The sequence below is a fragment of the Odocoileus virginianus genome, chromosome 25 (assembly GCF_023699985.2).
Source record: "Odocoileus virginianus isolate 20LAN1187 ecotype Illinois chromosome 25, Ovbor_1.2, whole genome shotgun sequence".
Classification (NCBI taxonomy): Eukaryota; Metazoa; Chordata; class Mammalia; order Artiodactyla; family Cervidae; genus Odocoileus; species Odocoileus virginianus.
This window is the reverse complement of record NC_069698.1, coordinates 37129786-37153487: the sequence shown is the minus strand read 5'-3', so window position 1 is coordinate 37153487 and position 23702 is coordinate 37129786.

Genomic DNA, 23702 nt, shown 5'->3' with positions numbered 1-23702 from the left:
GAATTCTCCAGACTAGACTACTGTAATGGGGATCCGTTCCCTTCTCCAGGGGATCTTCCACACCCAGTGATCAAACCCAGTCTCCTGCATTGCAGGTGGATTCTTTACCAGCTGAGCTACGAGGGAAGCCCGATTGGCAATGAGGGGCAGGATAGTAGTGATACGTGCAATAACAGTGACAGCCCCTGGATACAGCATTGGCACCGTTTGACTACTGATGAAACAAACTGCATTGATAGTACAAGAGCTCAGAGATTTGCAAGCTGTAGTGGGAATTGATGATCATAAGGACTGTGGGATCAATGGGCTATAACTAAGTGCTACTAATAGGTCAAAGAAAAACAAGGAAAGGCTGAGATTGTTAATCACCAATTTAAGTGGCTCTGAAATTCAGCAGGCACTTTTTAAAAGACATTTATTTTCTGTAGTCAAAGGAGAGAAGCTTAATATTCATGTCTAGGACTTAGTTTTAAACTTAGAGCAATTCCAGTGGAGGTTGGCAATTCTGCTCTTCTGGGGTCAGATTGGAAAAGCAAGGAACTTTGTAAGAGTGGGTGTAGGGGCCTCTGAGTCAATGTGTTTGAGAACCTTGACGCCTATATTTTCCAGAACTCCCTAGGCCTGGAGAATTGGTCCCATCCTTTCACATAGCTCTGACCATTAGCCTGGCTTCTAGAATGATGTAGGAATCTCCTCCTTGATAATGCAGCCCACCCCTTCCTCAGGATCCTTCCAGTCTTCTCATCCTGACCACTAGATTATAACAAAGACCAAGCAGAATTGGTGTTGTCTCTTCTAGTTAAAGAAAGGGATGTATATGATATACATTCAGGGATATATTGAAGGCAGCCAATATATTATATAGGGATTGGAAGCTGAGAAGGGCATGTCTAGGAAGAGATATGTTGTCAGAAAAGAACCATTGCAGACTAACATAATACATTAAGACAGAAAAATGAGCAGCTGACTATGCCCTACATGAGAGTCTGCAAGGCACTTTTTTATTAGTGAAGATAACAACAATCTTCTTGAGGAGCTCAATGGTGGTTGTCTTCTCTAGAACCTGAGTGAAAATATGGGATACTGATCCAGGATCAATCTCCTTAGTAGCAACAGGTAACAATAGGGATGTTAGAATCTCAAAATAATGGAGGTCGGATGGCCATGTCTAAACACAAGTAGAAAGCAAGGGTACAAATAAGCAATGAATTAACAACATCAGATTAACAGAATCCTGAACCACTGAGGACTGTAGAAATAGTGAGTAGCACATCATTCCTAGGGGAAAAGATGAGAAAGATGAGTAACCAATGAGAGTATTTCTTAATGTGTAGAATTAAAAAAAAAAATACTGTATAGCAAGGATGGGTGATTAGGAGACTGAGGGAGAGGATCTAATAAAATTTAAGATCAGTTGTTCCCTTTCCACACCTAAAACTGAAAAAATTTCTGGACTCAGCCTAGAAACTCACTGACTCACCTGGGCTTCCCAGGTGCCACTAGTGGTAAAGAACCTGCCTGCCAGTGCATGAGATGTGGATTTTATCCATGGGTTAGGAAGACCCCTTGGAGGAGGGCATGGAAACCCACTCCACTATTCTTTCCTGGAGAATCCCATGGATAGAGGAGCCTGGCGGGCTGCAGTCACGGGGTTGCAAAGAGTTGGACATGACTAAAGTAACTTAGCACCCCTTAGAGAAGTATGCTGTACCATTTTGGCAGGTGTACTGAGTAATTCTTCCCTAAATGTATCCAATACCAATCTGATGGTAATCATCGCAGGGAATTAAAATATTCAGACATTTAAAAATTGTTGATGTTAATGTTGATACATAAGTCACCAAGCATTGTGGTGGGTGGAATAGTTTTCTTTTTTTTTTTAATGAAACCTATTTCCAAACCTGATTCATCTTGAGTTCATTTTAACAAATTAGCAGATAGAATAAACACACTTGATGATTGGCAGAACTATCATAGTAGTTTCTTGAGATAAGAGATATCTCATTGAGAGAGTCACGTGGAACCCTCTAAAACTGCATGACCAGTCAAAACATAAATCAAAAGCAATATTGCATCTGGGGTGGTAGGAGAATATCAGGGATTATTGAAGACTTAAAATATGCAGAGGTTGTGGTTGCTGACATCTCCCTATTAAACAAGCCTGACCTAAACAAGGGCAGGTGTGTCCTGGGAAAGGAATATTTCAAGAAGAAAGTGTTTAATGCTCATTTGTGTCCGACTCTTTGCAAAGCCATGGACTATAGTCTGCAAAGCACCTCTGTCCATGGGATTCTCCAGGCAAGAATACTGGAATGGGTTGCCATTCCATTCTGCAGGGAATCTTCCTCACCCAGGGATCAAACCTAGGTCTCTTGAATTGCATGAAGATTCTTTACCATCTGAGCTACCAGGAAAGCCCATTTCAAGAAGCTGCTGCTTCAGTTGCACCTGCTATGCCAGTTATGGGCTTCCCTTGTGGCTCAGACTGTAAAGAATCTACCTGCAATGCAGGAGATCTGGGCTCAGTTCCTGGGTCAGGAAGATCCCCTGGAGAAGGAAATGGAAACCCACTTCAGTATTCCTGTCTTGAGAATTTTATGGACAGTGGAGCCTGGTGGGCTATAGAACATGGGCTTGTGAAGAGTCAGACAAGACTGACCAGCTAACACACTAAGATGGCAGTTGTATTTCTCTAGAGATTAGCATTATTTTGGGTCAATATATTCATTTCTATCCCTGACAGAAATAAGGATCAGAGTCATCTTTTATTTTTTAATACCTATACAATTTTATTTAAAAAAATTTTGTAAACATTTATGAATAGATGTCTTTATCATTGTAATATGAACAAAAGAGATGCTAGGGAAATTATTTGAAAATCATTAGTGCATACTGAGAAATGACTCTTTTATTATTTATGTGATAGAAACATTTAATTCTCTACTTCTTTGACATCACCAGTGACAATAAATTACACTTTTTCTTTTCTGTTCAGGGCTCTGAAGATAAATTTTCAAAAAGAATGGGGGAGGAGATCAAGGATTCATAAATTTAAAGAAATAGCATGTTGATGAAACTATGGCAGTGGGCACAAAATATAGAGATCCTTGAAATATAAGTTAGCCACTGGAGAGAATACTCTATGGAAGAGACTTTAACCCACTTAGTAGACTGAAGAACATAGTTACTTGACATCAGCAAATGTCTATCATTGGTTATTGGCACAATGATACATAACAGAGTGGCCAGGCTGGCAGAGGTCATGGTTATGCATGGCCCATCAGCATGGTTTCCTTTTCACCAAGTGTGATTTGCAAATATCCAGTAAAACAGTGCTGGACATCCACGACCTGCTGTCACATGTATTGTGTATTACCACTTGCAACCTAAAAAGATAGTGATGTGCATTTCATATTTCAGCTAAGAGTTTGCCTACAGGGCAGCCAATACTTTAGAGACTTGTAGACCTGTAATCTCACATGAGATTGTTTCAGACTATGGAGCCCAGGGAGCTCACTTTCAGGCAAGGAAATAAGCCAAGGATCTCTTGACCATGGGGCCTACTGATTACATGGCATGCACACCATACCACCTAGAAGCTGCTATCCTGATGAGCAAATAAACAGGTTTTGAAGCTGCAGGTGAGATGACATTTTGAAAATGATTCTCTGAAGTGATGGGGTTTCATGCTTCCATAGCCCAGGATTCAGCAAATGTCCTAAAGGCATTATCATTTTATGTTGTGGAGTTCCCAGTAGGTAGAAAATGTTGATACAGGAATAAAGGAATGGAAATAGAGGAAGTGTTCCATTTACTATTATTCCCCAAATGGAGAATTCATGCTGCTTGTCTTCACAGCATTAGGCTCTGTGGGAATACAGTTCCTGGTTGCTTGAGAAGAACACTTTCAGCAGGTAAAAGAGTAAGAGGACCAGTGAAGTTTATGACTGCCACCTGGAGATGGCATCTCTTTATTACAGAGAGTCGTGTCATCATGCTAACATGAGAGGAGGTAAAATTGATACTATATAGTAGGGACAGTGAAAAATTCACTTGGCAATCACTCGGGGATCTCTCTTCCTACTTCTCTGTCCAATTTTGACTGCAAATTGACAAATCCAGTGGCCATGGCCTGAGAAGGATATGTTGTATACAGACAAGCCAGATAATTCTGGGGTGAATTTCTGAATCACGCCACTCTGTAATCCACTTAGGCTAACAGAGATACTAAAAGAGAGTGTGGGGAATCTAGACTGGGTATCAGGAGATAGAAATGCTAAGTGATGCCATGAAAATTATAACACCAGTGGGAGCTGCAAATGTTTCCTTTTACCTTCCTCTTCCAAATTACTCCAGAAAAATTGTCAATTAGAATCTCAGGGAATCTAATTCTAGCTGGGTTGATCATGTGTTGCAAGTTTACAGTCAGTAGCAAGAGTCTCTCTCTTTTTTGTTTTTAATATCTATCTATTTATTTATTAGGCTGTGCCAGGTTTTAGTTACTGGGATCTGTAACTGTGGCATGCAAACTCTGAGTTGCAGTGTGTGGAACATAGATCCCTGACCAGGGATTGAAACAGGGTCCCCTATATTGAGCGTATGGAGTCTTAGCCACTGGAACACCAGAGAAGTTCCCAGATTTCTCTTGATCTGCCCAGATCACCTTTCAGAAATGAGGCTCTCATTCATCCAACTACTGGGAATGTTGTCAGCTACTGGCTCACAATTAAGGCTTTCCTAAGGAATTGCTCTTAAGGGAAGGAGATGCATCTCCTGAAGTTACTAGCTCTTCTTCAAGTATGACCATGCATCAAGTGACTGGAAAATGCCACAGTACAAAAGCTCAATTCCTATGACTCAATTTGGGACAAGCCTGAAGTGTATTCTAATCCGGGGTTCACTGTGTTACTGGCTAAAACCTATAGCTGTGTTACAGTTCAACTCCTCTCTGCCAACCCCATTTCCTTTCTCTTCTACAGAAGATACTTTCCATATACTTCCTTTGATATTTCTTACAGGCAGCTTTTCATGCCAGTCTGTTTTCAAGGAACCTTATCTAAGATAGAAATCATCAGTAAATTAGAAGAAATAAACAAAGAATTTAGAGCTTCTGAGCCACCAGGGAAGCCCATAATTAGAGATTCCTAGGTGCCCTAGTGTTAAAAAACCCACCTGCCAATGCAGGTAGATGTAAGAGACTAGGTTTTGATCCCTCTGTCAGGAAGATCCCCTGGAAGAGGGCATGGAAATCCACACCAGAATTCTTGCCTGGAGAATCCCATGCACAGAGGAGGCTGGCAGGCTACAGTCCATGGGGTCACGAAAGAGTTGGACATGATTGAAGCAACTGAGCACACACACCTAAAGAATTTAGTTGACTTTTATGGTGCTTTGAAATCTCCAGAAGCCTGGTAGACATATTGACTTGGAGTTAATTAAGATTATCTGGGCTGGTTATTGGAGAAGGCAGTGGCACCCCACTCCAGTACTCTTGCCTGGAAAATCCCATGGACAGAGGAGCCTGGTGGGCTACAGTCCATGGGGTGGCTAAGAGTCAGACACGACTAAGCGACTTCACTTTCACTTTTCACTTTCATGCACTGGAGAAGGAAATGGCAGCCCACCCCAGTGTTCTTGCCTGGAGAATTCCAGGGATGGGAGCCTGGTGAGCTGTCGTCTATGGGGTCACACAGAGTTGGACATGACTGATGTGACTTAGCAGCAGCAGCAGCAGGGCTAGTTATATATTTGGGAGATGCTGACACGAGAGCTGGTAAGAGAATTTTGAAGAATAAAGATCACTTATTACAAGTGTTCAAACAAAAAGAGAAGAAAATCTTGGAGAGAATCCTGATTAAATAACAGATTCAGTGGGTGGGCAGAGGGTTAGATTCCAAAGAAGCAAAAGTGGACACTGAGAAAGGAAGAAAGCCATTCAAGAAGAAGATATTGACATATACTATTGACACTACTGTATATAAAAAAGATAAGAACCTACAATATAGCTCAGGGAATGTTAAATTCAATACTCTGTAACAGCCTGTATGGGAACAGAATCCAAAAAAGAGTGAATATATGTATGCATGAATGTGTGTGTATATATATGTACATACATGGGTTTCCCTGGTGGCTCAGATGGTAAAGAATCCACATGCAAAGTTGGAGACCTGAGTTTGATCTCTGGGTTGGCAGGATCCCCTAGAGAAGGCAATAACTACCCACTTCAGTATTCTGGCCTAGAGAATTCCATGGACAGAGCAGCCTGGCAGGCTATAGTCCATGGAGTCATAAAGAGTTGTATATGACTGACTGACTTTCACTATTCATTATCTCCTTAACTACATCACTATATATATATATATATGTACATATATATATATATATATATACACCTGAACCTAATACAATGCTTGTGAATCAACTACACTCCAATAAGAATTTTTAAAAATCAAAATAAATAAATAAATAAAAGAAGTCTTAATGAATACAAGCAATACTGAAAAGTCAAGACAACTAAGGTGTAAAAATGTGCCTTTCACAAAAAGGTTAGCACTGATACCCTGGACAAGAACAAAATTTATTGGTGGTGGCAGAAGCCAGGTTGCAATAACTTAAACAGCATGTGTTAGCTAAGATTCAGAATCACGAACTTCAGACAAGATTTCCAAGAGGTCTAACTATGAATATGAAGAGAAAGATGACTGGAGTGAGATCTGGAATTGAATGAAGTTTCTTTTTTTTAATTTTATTTTTTTTTGTAATAGTAAAAATCTCCTGATATACAAACCTATTTATTCATCTTTTCCTGAGTATCTCTCTCTCTTCATATCTTTATAAATTGAGTAATCCTTTCCTTTGCAATTCATAATAGAAATAAAAATTTTATAGAAAAAAACAGAATAATGAACTTGAAACATATACAAGAAGAATAAAGATAAACAGAATGGGAAAACAGGAGGCCAGGGCAAATTGAAGGTAAGTAATGGAATTTCAATAAATAAAAGTTTAAGAAGCAGTGTAAGATTTCATTTTATTTGTTTACTTTGACTTCAGTTATGATCTCTATTATTGGGCCTGTTCTTTTGTCCTCCTTGAATTACACTTCTCTAGTGATGTGAAATGGCTATTTCTCAGTGTTGATTCATAAGCTGCAAAGAGTATTGTTTACAATTCTTATACAATGATATAGGTCTATAAATTTCCAATTTTAAATAACTGAATATTGGTATTGTGTTTATTTTATTCTTTTACTAGAATAAACTATAAGAAATACCATCCAACACTTATCACTGAAGCCCAAAGGAAATATCCTTATCATCTTTGAGCACTTCTTTGTTGGAAGTAGTTTCAACAATTTATATTTTTGATCCTGGCCATTTTATTTCTTCTCTATTTACAACACTGCAAATATAATGGAATAGAATGCTATGGGATTGAATTCTAAGGCTGAGCAGGGAATGCATTCATAATGTTGCCATCTTTTACTGCATCTACTAGATGTATTCACACTTGGCACATAATATACTTGTGAAAATGATGACCTCCAAAGAGAACATGGAACTCCCCTCCACACAATGAAGAGAAAAAAGTAGGAAAGATATATTGCACAGTTTATTGTTGTTACAATGGGTAATTGTATGGACATCTTCGATTCCCTAGCAACTGCTGGATTTAATTTTCATTTCATTATCTGAGACTATTTATCTCCTTTACATTAAATCATGACCTCCTGGGACATGACATATTCAATGCATCATGTTATGAAATATAACATGTCAAGGATTATTACACACCAAAAACCAAACAAAACAAAGGGGGTAAGAATAACAAGGTACTCCCAAAGCTCCAGGAGACTTATTTCTTGGTGTATGAAATATGTGGTACTGGTTCAATGTGCTTCAACTTGGAAATAGAGGAATGATAATGTCATTGTTCCAGCCTCAGGTTCTACCTAAGGGTTACCTTGGACTGCACAATAACAATGAAAATGAAAGAGGAGTAAACTGTAAAAGAAAATGTCAACAATCTCACTGTCAACAGATTTTCTCATAAGTCTTATAAAATTGCAATGTTAAAATTGAACTGATCTTATATTTTAGTGAATAAAGTTGTATAATTCAGATTTATTATATTTTTGTGTTAAAAATATTGTACATTCACCCAGTCACTTAATAAAATTCTTGAGCAGATAAGGCATGTTTGAATATATAGATGGAAAGATTGAGTCTGTCTTCTTAGGCTAGTGAGAAAAGAAGCTATGAAAACAGAACCCAAATTCATCAATGATGCCAATATATGTCACAGACAGACAGACCGAAGCTGAGAGAAAGAATATTCCAAATTTTGGTGGGAAAAATATAATGCTCAATCAATTTATTTCTCTGAAAACTCAATGTTGAAAACTAACAGATTCAGCTAATCTTAATCTCATGTGTTTTACTCAAAATTTGCCCCTGATGGAAACATTCTTCATCATAGATGTTGACTCTGTGACAGACTTGAACCTGCCAAAATAGTTAGTCTTTTTCTGTAGCAAGATTCTGACCTCTTTATTGGAGAAAGTTGTTCAATCACCCATTTGTGCATTATTGCTTGGAAGTAGTATACTTTACCCAAGGCTAGGTCAATTACTGCAAGTTGATTTTACCATAATTCCATTCTGACATTCTTGGAGGTATCCTTCTTTACTGCTTAGAGTGATGGATGGTGTCATGATGCAGGGAAATTGACCTGTACAGCACAGTAGAGTGATAAGTTCTGAAAGCCATTATGTCTGAAGGTTCATATCCAAATAAGAATTTCCTATATGAGGAGCTTAAAATAAAATCATGGTGCCTGATCTAGGCTGGGTTATTCAGTCAGGAGAATGTAGAAACAAACTAAAATAAATCTTTCCAGGCAGAAAGACAAATATTTCAAAACACCTACCTCTTAGAGGCAGAAAAGAGAGCATGTAAAGATAATTATTATAAATGTAGTATAAGATATAATTATCTTTACATGCTAAAGATATGAGAAAGATAATAATAGAGGCAGTATCCAAGCAAAAAGAAAATAATCAGCAACTAAACCAGCCTGGTAGAACAGGATGGGGGACAGTGGACAAGGAAGGCTTTACAGTAAAGATGAAACAAGCTACCTGACTTATTTAAAAAGATGAGTAAGAGACTGAAAAAAAAAATATGAGAAAGTCATTTTACTTAGAGAAAATGACAAAGCTACAGAGATCATAGCTCCTATTTTAGGAGAGTAGCCTGCGTGCAGTGAAAATTTATGGATGAGATAATGTCAAGAGATTATACAGGAAGGTCCTGTTGTGTTCCATGCTAAGGAGATGCACTTTGATCTAGCACCATAAGAGCAGTTGTTGAAGGGTTTCAAAAGAAAAGGACACAGCCAGCTATGCATATGAGACAGGTCTGTGGATGATGGATTTGAGGATGAGTTATTAAAACGACCAAAATCAGGCCACAGGATGCAATTGAGAGATTATGAGAAGTCTAATTAAAGTGGCAATATTAAGGATAGTGATTAGTGAGTGTATTTACCACTAAAAAGATTATGATGCAAATATGCCTCCCTTTGTGACAGAGCTCTAGAGGGGACCAGGGAAAGGAAACAAATTGGAATTTACTTTCTGCTTTGTTCAGTTCAGTCGCTCAGTCATGTCCAACCCTTGCAACCCCATGAATCGCAGCAGGCCTGGCCTCCCAAACTCCCAAAGTTTACTCAAACTCATGTCCATTGGGTCGGTGATGCCATCCAGCCATCTCATCCTCTGTCGTCCCCTTCTCCTCCTGCCCCCAATCCCTCCCACCATCAGGGTCTTTTCCAGTGAGTCAACGTTTCACATGACATGGCCAAAGTATTGGAGTTTCAGCTTCAGCATCAGTCCGTCAAATGAACACCCAGGACTGATCTCCTTTAGGGTGGACTGGTGGGATCTCCTTGCAGTCCAAGAGACTCTCAAGAGTCTTCTCCAACACCATAGTTCAAAATCATCGATTCTTTGTGCTCAGCTTTCTTCACAGTCTAACTCTAACACCCATACATGACCACTGGAAAAACCATAACCTTGACTTACCAGACCTTTGTTGGCAAAGTAATGTCTCTGCTTTTTAATATGCTATCTAGGTTGGTCATAACTTTCCTTCCAAGGAGCAAGTGTCTTTTAATTTCATGGCTGCAATTACCATCTGCAGTGATTTTGGAGCCCCAAAAATAAAGTCTGACACTGTTTCTACTGTCTCCCCATCTATGTCCCATGAGGTGATGGGACCAGATGCCATGATCTTAGTTTTCTGAATGTTGAGCTTTAAGCCAACTTTTTCACTCTCCTCTTTCACTTTCATCAAGAGGCTTTTTAGTTCCTCTTCACTTTCTGCCATAAGGGTGGTGTTATCTTCATATCTCAGGTTATTGATATTTCTCCTGGCAATCTTGATTCCAGCTTGTGCTTCTTCCAGCCCAGCGTTTCTCATGATGTACTCTGCATATAAGTTAAATAAGCAGGGTGACAATATACAGCCTTGACATACTCCTTTTCCTATTTGGAACCAGTTTGTTGTTCCATGTCCAGTTCTGACTTTTGCTTCCTGACCTACATATAGGTTTCTCAAGAGGCAGGTTGGGAGGTCTGGTATTCCCATCTCTTTCAGAATGTTCCACAGTTCATTGTGATCCACACAGTCAAAGGCTTTGGCATAGTCAATAAAGCAGATATAGATGATTTCTGGAACTCTCTTGCTTTTTTGATCATCCAGCAGATGTTGGCAATTTGATCTCTGGTTCCTCTGCCTTTTCTAAAATGAGCTTGAACATCTGGAAGTTCACAGTTCATGTATTGCTGAAGCCTGGCTTGGAGAATTTTGAGCACTACTTTACTAGCATGTGAGATGAGTGCAATTGTGTGATAGTTTGAGCATTCTTTGGGATTGCCTTTCTTTATGATTGGAATGAAAACTGACCTTTTCCAGTCCTGTGGCCACTGCTGAGTTTTCCAAATTTGCTGGCATATTGCATGCAGCACTTTCACAGCATCATCTTTTAGGATTTGAAATAGCTCAACTGGAATTCCATCACCTCCACTAACTTTGTTCATGGTGATGCTTTCTAAGGCCCACTTGACTTCACATTCCAGGATGTCTGGCTCTAGGTGACTGATCACAATATTGTGATTATCTGGGTCATGAAGATCTTTTTTTTTTCCACTTATTTTTATTAGTTGGGGGCTAATTACTTTATGTCATCTTTTTGTACAGTTCTTCTGTGTATTCTTGCCACCTCTTCTGAATATCTTCTGCTTCTGTTAGGTCCATACCATTTCTGTCCTTTATTGAACCCATCTTTGCATGAAATGTCCCTTGGTATCTCTAATTTTCTTGAAGAGATCTGTAGTCTTTCCCATTCTGTTTTTTCCTCTGTTTCTTTGTATTGATGGCTAGGGAAGGCTTTCTTATCTCTCCTTGCTATTCTTTGGAACTCTGCATTCAAATGGATATATCTTTCCTTTTTCCTTTGCTTTTCACTTTTCTTCTCACAGCTATTTGTAAAGCCTTCTCAAACAGCCATTTTGCTTTTTTGCATTTATTTATGTTGGGGATGGTCTTTCTCCTTGTCTCTTGTACAATGTCACAAACCTCTGTCCATAGTTCATGAGGCCCTCTGTCTATCAGATCTAGTCCCTTAAATCTATTTCTCACTTCCACTGTATAATCATAAGTGATTTGATTTATGTCATACCTGAATTGTCTAGCATTTTTCCCTACTTTCTTCAATTTCAGTCTGAGTTTGGCTATAAGGAGTTTGTGATCTGAGCCACAGTCAGCTCTGGTCTTGTTTTTGCTGACTGTATAGAGCCTCTCCATCTTTGACTGCAAAGAATATAATCAATCTGATTTCGGTATTGACCATCTGGTGATGTCCATATGTAGAGTCTTCTCTTGTGTTGTTGGAAGAGGGTGTTTGCTATGACCAGTGCATTCTCTTGGCCAAACTCTTTAAGCCTTTGCCCTGCTTCATTCCTTACTCCAAGGCCAAATTTGCCTGTTACTCCAGGTGTTTCTTGACTTCCTACTTTTGCATTCCAGTTCCCTATAATGAAAAAGACATCTATTTTGGGTGTTAGTTCTAAAAGTTCTCGTAGGTCTTCATAGAACCATCCAACTTCAGCTTCTTCAGCATTACTGGTTGGGGCATAGGCTTGGATTACCTTGATATTGAATGGTTTGCCTGTTGCCTTGAAATGAACAGAGATCATTCTGTCATTTTTGAGATTGCATACAAGTACTGCATTTCAGACTATTTTGTTGACCATGATGGCTACTCCATTTCTTCTAAGGGATTCCTGCCCACAGTAGTAGTAGACTGCCCACAGTCATCTGAGTTAAATTCACCCATTCCTGTCCATTTTAGTTCGCTGATTCCTAGAATGTTGACATTCACTCTTGCCAACTCCTGTTTGACCACTTATAATTTGCCTTGATTCATGGACCTAACATTCCAGGTTCCTAGGCAATATTGCTCTTTACAGTATCAAACCTTGCTTCTATCACCAGTTCCATCCACAACTGGGTATTGTTTTTGCTTTGGCTCCACCCCTTCATTCTTTCTGGAGTTATTTCTCCACTGATCTCCAGTAGCATATTGGGTATCTACTGACCTGGGGAGTTCCTCTTTCAGTATCCTATCATTTTGACTTCTCATACTGTTCATGGGGTTCTCAAGGCAAGAATACTGAAGTGGTTTGCCATTCCCTTCTCCAGTGGACCGGATTCTGTCAGACCTCTCCACCATGACCCATCCATCTTGGGTGGCCCCACATGGCATGGCTTAGTTTCATTGAGTTAGACACGACTGTGGTCCTGTGATCAGATTGGCTAGTTTTCTGTGATTACGGTTTCATTGTGTCTGCCCTCTGATACCCTCTTGCAACACCTACTGTCTGACTTGTTTTTCTCTTACCTTGGACGTGGGGTATCTCTTTATGGCTGCTTCAGCAAAGCGCAGCCGCTGATCCTTACCTTGGACGAGGGGTATCTCCTCACAGCTGCCCCTCCTGACCTTGAACGTGGAGTAGCTCCTCTCAGCCGCTGCCCTTGACCTTGGATGTGGGGTAGCTCCTCTCCACCGCTCCTGCGCTGTCTGCTTTGTAGCCCTGGTAACTCTATGAACAGTGTTGTCAGCAAATAAGGTCAAATAAAACAGAAGAAGAGAATCAGTGTATAACATTCAGACTACACAAGTTTTTCTTTGTTGCATTTCAGAACACCACTAAAATGACAAGAGGCATATAGGTCCCCAAGAACTGAACAATGGAGAGGAGAAGGAAAAGAAAAAAAAAAAAAAAAGGATTGAAGAAACAATGTAATCAAATATTTTTAAATTTGGGGAAAGGATAGATATTTAACCCAAGCACAGAAAGATGGGCCCTAAGGGAAGAGAGGAATACTAGCAGGAATAAAACTGGTCAAATTTGCCTGAATATTTTGAGTATTCAGTGTTTGAAGGAACTATAAGGGGTAGATAGAAGACTAGGGGCTGAAACTAGAAGAACTAGATGAATGGCTGTATCTTTACTTCCCCCAGGATCCTAAAGGAATCAGAAGTTTATTCTCTGAAAATATTGAACCATAATATTCCAGATCCCAGGATATCTGGCACAGGGTCAGTTAAGTGGGAAAATTTATAGAAAATAGGAGTATAAGCAAAAATCTTCACTCTGAATGTTGTTACCCACCCCCCCCACCATGCCTTCCATAAACATTCCTAGCTGTTTCTAGAATGCTCTCTCATGTGTATCTGAAACCTGTCCCACCACTGGAGTTAGGCATTATTTTCTGAAAAAGCTAATAAACAACTGAGGAAATGTGTGCCCATCAGAAAAGTCTATTCATTGTTAACTGACTCTGCAGTAAATGAATCAGCCAGAGTCCACCATGCCCTTTCTCCTTAACCTGTCTCCTCAACCTGTCTTAATTCCCTGGGGATGTTGTAACAAATTACTACAAACCCAGTGGGTTAAAACAACAGAAATGCATTCTCTCAATTTTAGTGAGGAGAAATCTGTAATCAAGGAGTTCTATGTGCTCTATATCCTTGAATGATTTGGGGAAGAATTCTTTCTTATCTCTTCCAGCTTCTTGTAACTCTAGGCATTCCTTGGTTTGTGGCAGCAAAGAAATCTCTTCCCCATCTTTACATGACTTTCTTCATTGTTCATCTGTCTTATTTCCTTTTCTTCTCTTATAAAGATGTATAATTGGATTTAGGGCCCACATTAATCCAGGATGATCTTGTCTTGAGATCCTTAATTATATGTGCAAAGAGCTTTTTTTGCAAATAACATCAAATTCATAAGTTCCAGGAGTTAGAACATGAACCTATATCTCTGGAACTCACAATTTATTTAAACCACTGACACACTCCACACTCACAGAGCAAAGCCCGCTCTTGTGATTCCTAAGTGTAAATTGGGATCCACACTAGAGAAGGAAAGGGAGATGTAAAAGTGAGAGACAGAGAAGATCAGGAGGAGAAGAAATGACATGAATTCAAGGTCAATGTAGGCAATTTTCTTCTTTGTTCTAGTGAAAGAACCAACTCAACATCCAACACTGGAGAAATGGTGTTGAATACTGATGGAAGTGCATGATGTCTATGATAGAGAATAGCAAAACACATCTGCAGGCCATGCTTTCCTTCGTATGCAATGTGTCAGTAGGAGTGGATGTGGCTTCGTGGGTGACAATACCTGTAAAAGATAAATGGGCAGAAAGTAGGACTAGACAGATAGCCTCAGAACATATCACACATCTTTCAGTGTCCCAGCCAACACAAAAGGAAGCTCTAGAGCCAAATCATGAGTTCAATCCCTGGGTCAGGAAGATCCCCTGGAGGAGGGCATGGCAACCCACTCAGGTAGTTTTGCCTGGAGAATCCCATGGAGAGAAGAGCCTTCCAGGCTACAGTTCATGGGGTCCTAAAGAGGTGGCCACGACTGAAACAACTTAGCATGAGCAAAGTCAGAGTGGTCTATGATGAGCAAACATGACCAGGCTGTAATACACCTACCATGCTCAGACACTGGCTGAAGGCTGCCCTGGAAGAGAGTGCTCTTGGCTTGACTACTGAAGGGAATCATGAAGACACTGCCTCCTTCAGATGAATACAAGTCTCTTTGTGGAGAAAGTATCTTTGAGGCTACTACCATTTGTAGAAAAGATAATTGCCACAAGTAAGTGAAGGCAAGGAAATCAAAGAGGAATTGCAAAGAATGACTCACAGGATAGACTCCAAAATATCACAATATAAAAGATAAGAAAGCGAATGGATATTTGGACACTCCAGAAGTTTGTGATTTCACAAAGAGATAAAGATATGACTTATGAAAGAATAACAACATACATCCAAGATATTTTCATCAGAAACATAATACTTGAGCATTTTGAGGGATATCAATAGTAGATAACACTCTATGTTTCCAGATAGTGATATGGTTTTGCCTGAGTGTATGCTCAATTATTTCAGTCATATCCAACTTTTTGTGACCCCTTGAACCATAGCTCTCCAGGCTCCTCTATCCATGAAATTGTCCAGGCAAGAACATTGGAGTGGGCTGCCATGCCCCGCTCCAGGGGATCTTCCTGACCCAAGGGTCAAACCTGCATCTTCTATGTCTCCTGTGTTGGTAGGTGGTTTCTTTACCACTAGTGCCACCTGGGAAGTCCATTTGCCTTGCATAAAAGTCTCTTTCTGTTACCCTCACAAGTGATTTTTTAATCCTTTACTGCCTAAATCTCATCACACATACAGGACATATAGACACATATACACTTGGACACCGAAACTATATGACATCTGGCTTCTGAGAAGCCATTAAGTGGTGAGAAAGAAAGAAAAGAAAGATAAAGAAAAGGAGGAAGGAAGGAAGCAAGAAAGGAAGAAAAGAAAGATTTTTTTTTTTTAAGAAGAAAGCTCTTAAATCTTCCGAATTGTCTGTTCTGAATTGGGTGAGTCAAAATTTTATTCATCAATGAATATTTTCTCTAAGCTCCACCTCCAGGCTTGAATGAGGACCACTTCTGCAAGGGCAAAGAAAGCAGTAGGAGGTAAATATATGTGTAGATGAGAGGAGGAAAAAATAAAGAAACATGGTGAAATGATGGCAGTTGTAAGGATTGTGGTTGGATATGACTGCCCTCAAATAAACTTTTTACACAGTAACTTGGGTAAGAGATAATTTATGAACAAATAAAGATACCCAACCAGTCCATCTGAAAGGAAATCAGTCCTGGGTGTTCATTGGAAGGACTGATGTTGAAGCTGAAACTCCAACATTTTGGCCACCTGATTCGAAGAGCTGACTCATTGGAAAAGACCCTGATGCTGGGAAAGATTGAGGGCAAGAGGAGAAGGGGATGACAGAGGATGAGATGGTTGGATGGCATCATCTACTCCATGGACATGGGTTTGGGTGAACTCCGGGAGTTGGTGATGGACAGGGAGGCCTGGCATGCTGCGTCTCATGAGGTTGCAAAGAGTCGGACATGACTGAGTGACTGAACTGAACTGAAAGATACACACACTTACACAAGAAGTATGAAAGAGACCCTGTTTTCAAAAAAAGACTTGATGACCATAAACATGCAATGCAATATCTTTACAGAGGAAAGAAGCTCACAGAAATTGCTAATATTCAGAGAATACTGTGGACAGTTTAACAAATAGCATCCAAAGGTCATCAGAGAGTACCAGGAATCTGAAAGTAAACACATTGAAACAGAAATTTGGAATGAAGTAACACTGTAAAAGAAGCTCTGAGTTCTTTGAAATACTTTTGTTGCAAGTTCTATATACTTGCCAGTTAGTTAGTTTATTTTTTAGCCAATTATATCCTTGGCTTGTGCTAAAGTCATAGTTCTTCACAGGTGGTAAATGTTGGAAAAGAATGAAGTTCTGTTGACAATGTAAATATAGTAAACCAGTTAGGAACATGACAGAAATACCTGAAGGTGAAAAAAGGGAGTCAAAAAGAGCATGTTTTATATTAATGCTATTGTAAAATGTTCAAACAGCAGTTGAATGCAAGGGAAAATAAATCCTGTATACTAGAAACATTTATAAAAATTCTCACCTACAACTAAAGCAATTGGCTGTGCCTTAATGTCATTTATAAAAATATTTGTGTGTACATGCTAATTCACATAATTATGTATGTGTATATATGCACACATGTACAAGTTCACAAAATTAATTTTCCTTATGAAATAGAAAAAAATTAAAACTAATCATGTAATTTTAACATGCTTTTGAAGGAACAAAAGTGTTTAATTATAAAAAAGGATAAAAACATCATTACATTAATTTCATTACAAAATCAACACATATGTGCTAATTAACTTTACTTTGATTGCTAAACTGTGTCCCACTCTTTGAAAACCCATGGACTGTAGCTCACTAGGCTCCTCTGTCCTTGGGATTTCCCAGGCAAGAATACTAGAGTGGGTTACCATTTTCTTCTCCAGGGCATCTTCCTGGCCCAGGGATTGAACCCACATTTACTTCATTGGCAGTTGATTTTTAACCACTGAACCACCAGGGAAGCCATCCATGTTAATGCTATTACTTAAGAGACTCCTCAAATTCACTGTTTAACAGGAAAAATTAAGGTCAACCTCAAATCTTGGATCCCAGTCTCAATTCACCCATGAAGAGTAATGTCACAAAAAGTTAGCCACATACTACAAATGAATGTCTTATGCCCCAGATCCTAAACCCATTCTCCCGAGAAAGGGAGATTTCCCACCCAAACCTCAGTCCCCACCTACACTGAGTTGGCAGTAGGGCTCCTTGGATTCGAGATTCTGAGCCATCATGTTACTTTTGGCTCCTGTTTCTACCAGAGGATCTTTAATGGTTCTTTCTGAAAGCCCCACAGTTCGAGGGAGAAACAAATCTGTTTCTCTAAGTCTCACTTCAGGTTCTGTGAGCCCATTTCAGGTCTCAATCAGTTGTTCCGGAATGCAACACAGCGATGGGAACTGCTTGCCTGTCAGTGATTTTTCATCTCTTCAGGCATTAGCAATAAATACAGTTCCAGTATATCTGATACTTCTGCTTGATGATTTGTCCTTTTGTGCAAGAGATTCAGAACACATTAATTTGGATATACACAGAAATCACTTGGCCCCCAATTCTGATTCATTAAACAGAACTCCATCTAATGACAGTTGGGAGTCTTTTAACATATTCTACTTGAACAGGAATGTTCACTGTCCATCTTTCACTTGGATCACAATGCACTCAGTTGAACAATAACATATATAATATAAATAAAACATCAAGACATTTAGTGTGTGCTTATGTTCTATTTGCTCAAAATGATTTACTTGTAGGTACCATTTTGTTTGTAAAAAGAGAAGTGACAAGGGAAAGATGAGGTAACTGTTTCAAATATTAACTTCCCTATTTAACATTTCCCCCCTTAAGGCAAGTCTCTCTTACAAATATATGATAAATGAGAAAAAAGGCAACAGACTTATTGGTTTGGGACTAAGTGTATAGCTATAAAAGTGAACTCACCATTTTTCTTTTTTTTTTTTTCATGCAGTGTGTTCTTTGTAGGGTTGTTCAAAATTGCAAGTTAAGTGGATCTTAAAAACACTATATAAAAATTGTCTAACAATCAATATGTGATGTTTCTGACAAATTGAAAGAAATTGTCAGTTTAAAATCATGACTTAAATGCAGTATTCTAATTTAAGATACAAGGAAATCTTTAAACTCTTTATTAAACAATTAGACCTCTATATCTAACCAATGTCTCAATTGAAATATTAAATAATGTAATTTATCATTTATGAATTAGTGTATTGCACTGGAAATGGATTTAAATGACATCATTAAAATAATGTCACCATAGAGAAGCACTATAAATGATCTGACATTCAGTCCCTTCAAATACTTGAAATTAAGATGGAATAAATCTTCACTTTGCTATATACCTCAATTAGCATTGATATTTTATGAATCATTACCTTTTGATGCATTATAAATACTATGGGACACTCAGTACCCTCGGTGGAAAAGTAACTCTAGTTCTTCTAGTCTAAGCTATCTGTTTTCCTGGGGTGACAAAATTCAGATTCGCTGAATAATTTGATTCCCTAGTAATCACTCAATAGGTAGTTGCTGAGTGAAAAAAGTAAGACTACAGTCAATCTGGACAAGGAATCATGGTGTCATTAAGAAAATTTAACAGAAATTCTTTTAATGGAAACTGTAAGTGAATGAAGAGTAGCAAACCCCATGCCCTAAGAATGGTTTAGGATGATCTGCGCTCAGCTACCCTTCCATCATCCCCCCCGCCTCCACCCTCATGCATTCTCTGTGCTCCATCCATGCTGGCTTGCTTTCATTTTGACAGACATGCCATGATCCTCCCCATCTCTAGCATAGGGGGTTGTCTTTATCTAAATGTTCTTCCACTTTGTCCATAGTTAATCAATCCATTATACTCACTCTTCAGATCTCACTGGAGAGAATATTCCTTTTTCCTCAGAGTGGGTCAAGCACCTTTCTTCCATGATTTCTAAATAGTGAATATTTTTCTTTTTCCAGTTTTCAGTTTTATATTTATTTCTGCCATTTTTGAACTTATTTTTGCTCCTCCCTAAATTATAAGCTCTCTGATGACTGTTATGGCTTATTCTACATACATCTACATATGTTAAATTACTTAAGATATGTAGAATGAATGAATGAATATAATGATGAAAAGAAAATACCACAATTTGCTGTGTAGCCTATTAACTATGTTGCAGACCAAGTGATATATCTAAGTATTTCAGTATGTCCATTGGTATATTTGTGACATGGCAAAGAGCTGTAGATGGGGACACATTCTGTGCAATCTCAGTCATAATGAAGTCTTGCCTGGCTCTGCTGCTATAATATCTGTCCATACACATGTTATACATCCTTTCAGCATCATAATGTTACCTGGATCCTGAGAATGGGCTAGATAGAATGTACCTGATCAAAGATAAAAGTGAAGATGACCATTTATGTATGAAATGTATTACATAAAACCTGAAGTACAAGATTGGCTTTGGCTGTCTTTGTATTTTGATTCAGTTAAAAATTAGAATCCAGTCAAAATGGGAGCTTAAAGTTGCAGAAACAATTGCAAGAATATTCCACTATCATGTTAATGTCACACACTCCCAGCATCCTCATCAGTTTTTGTCTCACTGCAACCTTGGCAGGATTCAAGGAACAAAAACAAAGTGCAAACAAGAGCAGAACTAAGAGCAAAAACAAAGCACCATACAAAACAACATAAAACAACAACAACAACAAAATAAATATAAAACAAAACAATATAAAAACAAATGATGGCAATAAACAATCTTACCCGAATATATATTTTTTAACTGAAAGAGTAGGGTTAAAAGAATGTTATTCTATCATCTTTTACTATCAACTTAGTATAGTTCTGTTGTATTCATGACTGCTTCATAGCCTATCCTTGGAGACTGGAACAATCCTTGCTCCCAATAGTGAGATATAACTTTGCTACCTTTGAGCAAAATGACCCAGTATTGTGCCCTTTGCTGTCACTTTACTTACGTTGCATAGCTCTCCTTGGTCAAAAGGAGAATAATAAAATGAGAACTAGAACATTTAGATCAAGTTTTACATTCCCCTTCCAGCATTTCCTCAATTTGGAATATGTAACAGTTGGAATGCCAAGATGAAACTGAATAGATCAACCTGTTTTTCTGGGTAAAGCTCTTCTAAATATGTTTAAATGACAACAACAAAAAAGAAGTTCAAGTCATATAAAATAATTCAGGAAATAATACTCTGAGGTTTCTGAAGATCATAAGAAAGGTTACATGATAAAGTTTTCATGATAAAGTAAATCTGTACTAAAGTTTATAAATGTTAATGTAAGTTTTAAAAAGCCAGTTTTTTGTACTTGAGCAAATTTTACTGTATATTTTCATCAAAATATTTCCAACAAAAGTTCAAAATTTTTTTAAAAATTCAAAGTTCAAAAAATTTTAGACCATCTGTTTCATATACATATATAGCTTCTTGTAGTAATGATCCTTTCTTTAGAGGCATTTATACAGTAAATCGCAATGGATATCACACGAGGACTGAGGCATGAAAAGGCAATGATAAAGAATAATAAAAACAATGTTTGATAAAATCAAATTATCTTTAATGTATTTTTTCAGTACTTTTTCACTATCAAAAACCACTATATGCTATTTATTTAATTTGAAGTAGAAAACAAATATTAAATAAGCACTCTAAGGAGAGTTTATGATAAGCAATTACAGTTTCCTTGGAACCATTCAGTTCAGTCGCTCAGTCATGTCCAACTCTTTGCGACCCCATGAACTGCAAAATGCCAGGAGGCCTCCCTGTCCATCACCAAATCCCGAAGTTCACCCAAACCCATGTCCATCGAGTCGGTGATACCATCCAACCATCTCATCCTCTATCATCTCCTTTTCCTCCTGCCCTCTATCTTTCCCAGCATCAGGGTCTTTTCCAATGAGTCAGCTCTTCACATCAGGTGGCCAAAGTATTGGAGTTTCAGCTTCAACATCAGTCCTACCAATGAACACCCAGGACTGATCTCCTTTAGGAAGAACTGGTTGGATCTCCTTGCAGTTCAAGAGACTCTCAAGAGTCTTCTCCAACACCACAGTTCAACTTGTCTCATGTACCCAACCTGGGCTGGTGATCTGTTTCACCCTAGATAATATACATGCTTCAATGCTGTTCTCTTGAAACATCCCACCCTCGCCTTCTCCCAGAGTCCACAAGTCTGTTCTATACATCTGAGTCTCTTTTTCTGTTTTGCATATAGGGTTATTGTTACCATCTTTCTAAAGTCCATATATATGTGTTAGTATACTGTAATGGTCTTTATCTTTCTGACTTACTTCGCTCTGTATAATGGGCTCCAGTTTCATCCATCTCATTAGAACTGATTCAAATGAATTCTTTTTAATGGCTGAGTAATATTCCATGGTGTATATGTACCACAGATTCCTCATCCATTCATCTGCTGATGGGCATCTGGGTTGCTTCCATGTCCTGGCTATTATAAACAATGCTGCGATGAACAATGGGGTGCACATATCTCTTTCAGATCTGGTTTCCTTGGTGTGTATGCCCAGAAGTGGGATTGCTGGGTCATACGGCAGTTCTATTTCCAGCAAAAGCATCAATTCTTTGGTGCTCAGTTTTCTTTATAGTCCAACCCTTACATCCATACATGACCACTGGAAAAACCATAGCCTTGACTAGATGGATTTTCTTGACAAAGTAATGTCTCTGCTTTTCAATATTCTGTCTAGGTTGGTCGTCACTTTCCTTCCAAGGAGTAAGCATCTTTTAATTTCATGGCTGCAATCACCATCTGCAGTGATTTTGGAGCCCAGAAAAATAAAGTCTGACACTGTTTCCACTGTTTCCCCAACTATTTGCCATGAAGTGATGGGGCTGGATGCCATGATCTTTGCTTTCTGAATGTTGAGCTTTAAGCAACTTTTTCACTCTCTTCTTTCACTTTCACCAAGAGGTTTTGTAGTTCTTCACTTTCTGCCATAAGCGTGGTGTCATCTGCATATCTGAGGTTATTGATATTTCTCCCAGCAATCTTGATTCCAGCTTGTGATTCTTCCAGCCCAGCGTTTCTCATGATATACTCTGCATATAATTTAAATAAGCAGGATGACAATATACAGCCTTGATGTACTCCTTTTCCTATTTGGAACCAATCTGTTGTTCCCTGTCCAGTCCTAACTGTTGCTTCCTGACGTGCATACAGATTTCTCATTCAGTTCAGTTCAGTTCAGTTCAGTCGCTCAGTTGTGTCCTACTCTTTGCGACCTCATGAATTGCAGCACGCCAGGCCTCCCTGTCCATCACCAACTCTTGGAGTTTAGTCAAATTCCGAATAAACTCCTGTCCATTGAGTCGGTGATGACATCCAGCTATCTCATCTTCTTTCGTCCCTTTCTCCTCCTTCCCCCAATCCCTCCCAGCATCAGGATCTTTTCCAATGAGTCAACTCTTCGCATGAGGTGGCCAAAGTACTGGAGTTTCAGCTTCAGCACCAGTCCTTCCAATGAAAACCCAGGACTGATCTCCCTTAGGATGGACTGGTTGGATCTTCTTGCAGTCCAAGTGACTCTCAAGAGTCTTCTTCAACACCATAGTTGAAAAGCATCAATTTTTCAGCCCTCAGCTTTCTTCACAGTCCAACTCTCATTATTGTCCATCAATTACTTCAAAAGACACCATATATTCAAAACCAGATTATGTTTATATCATATATAATTCATGCATTCATTTATTCTTTTATTGGTAACAGAGAAATTTTTGTACTTCTAAGCCAATAAAACTATCCAGTATACCATAGGATATAGACTATAAATTGAAAAAAAAAAAGTTTCAAAATTTCTTTCAAATATTTGAGCTTATTTCAATACATTTAACTTCCAGTTGACTGTCAATCTAATTCTGCTGCATTGATCAAAAACGCTGTGGTCAGAATTTTATTATTAAAGATCAAGTGAATTTTTTTAGTTAAAATATATTTAGAGCATACTAAAAGGTGTTAATTTACTTAGTTTAAAATTCAAACTTAATTAGTGCAACAGAGTATATTGCTA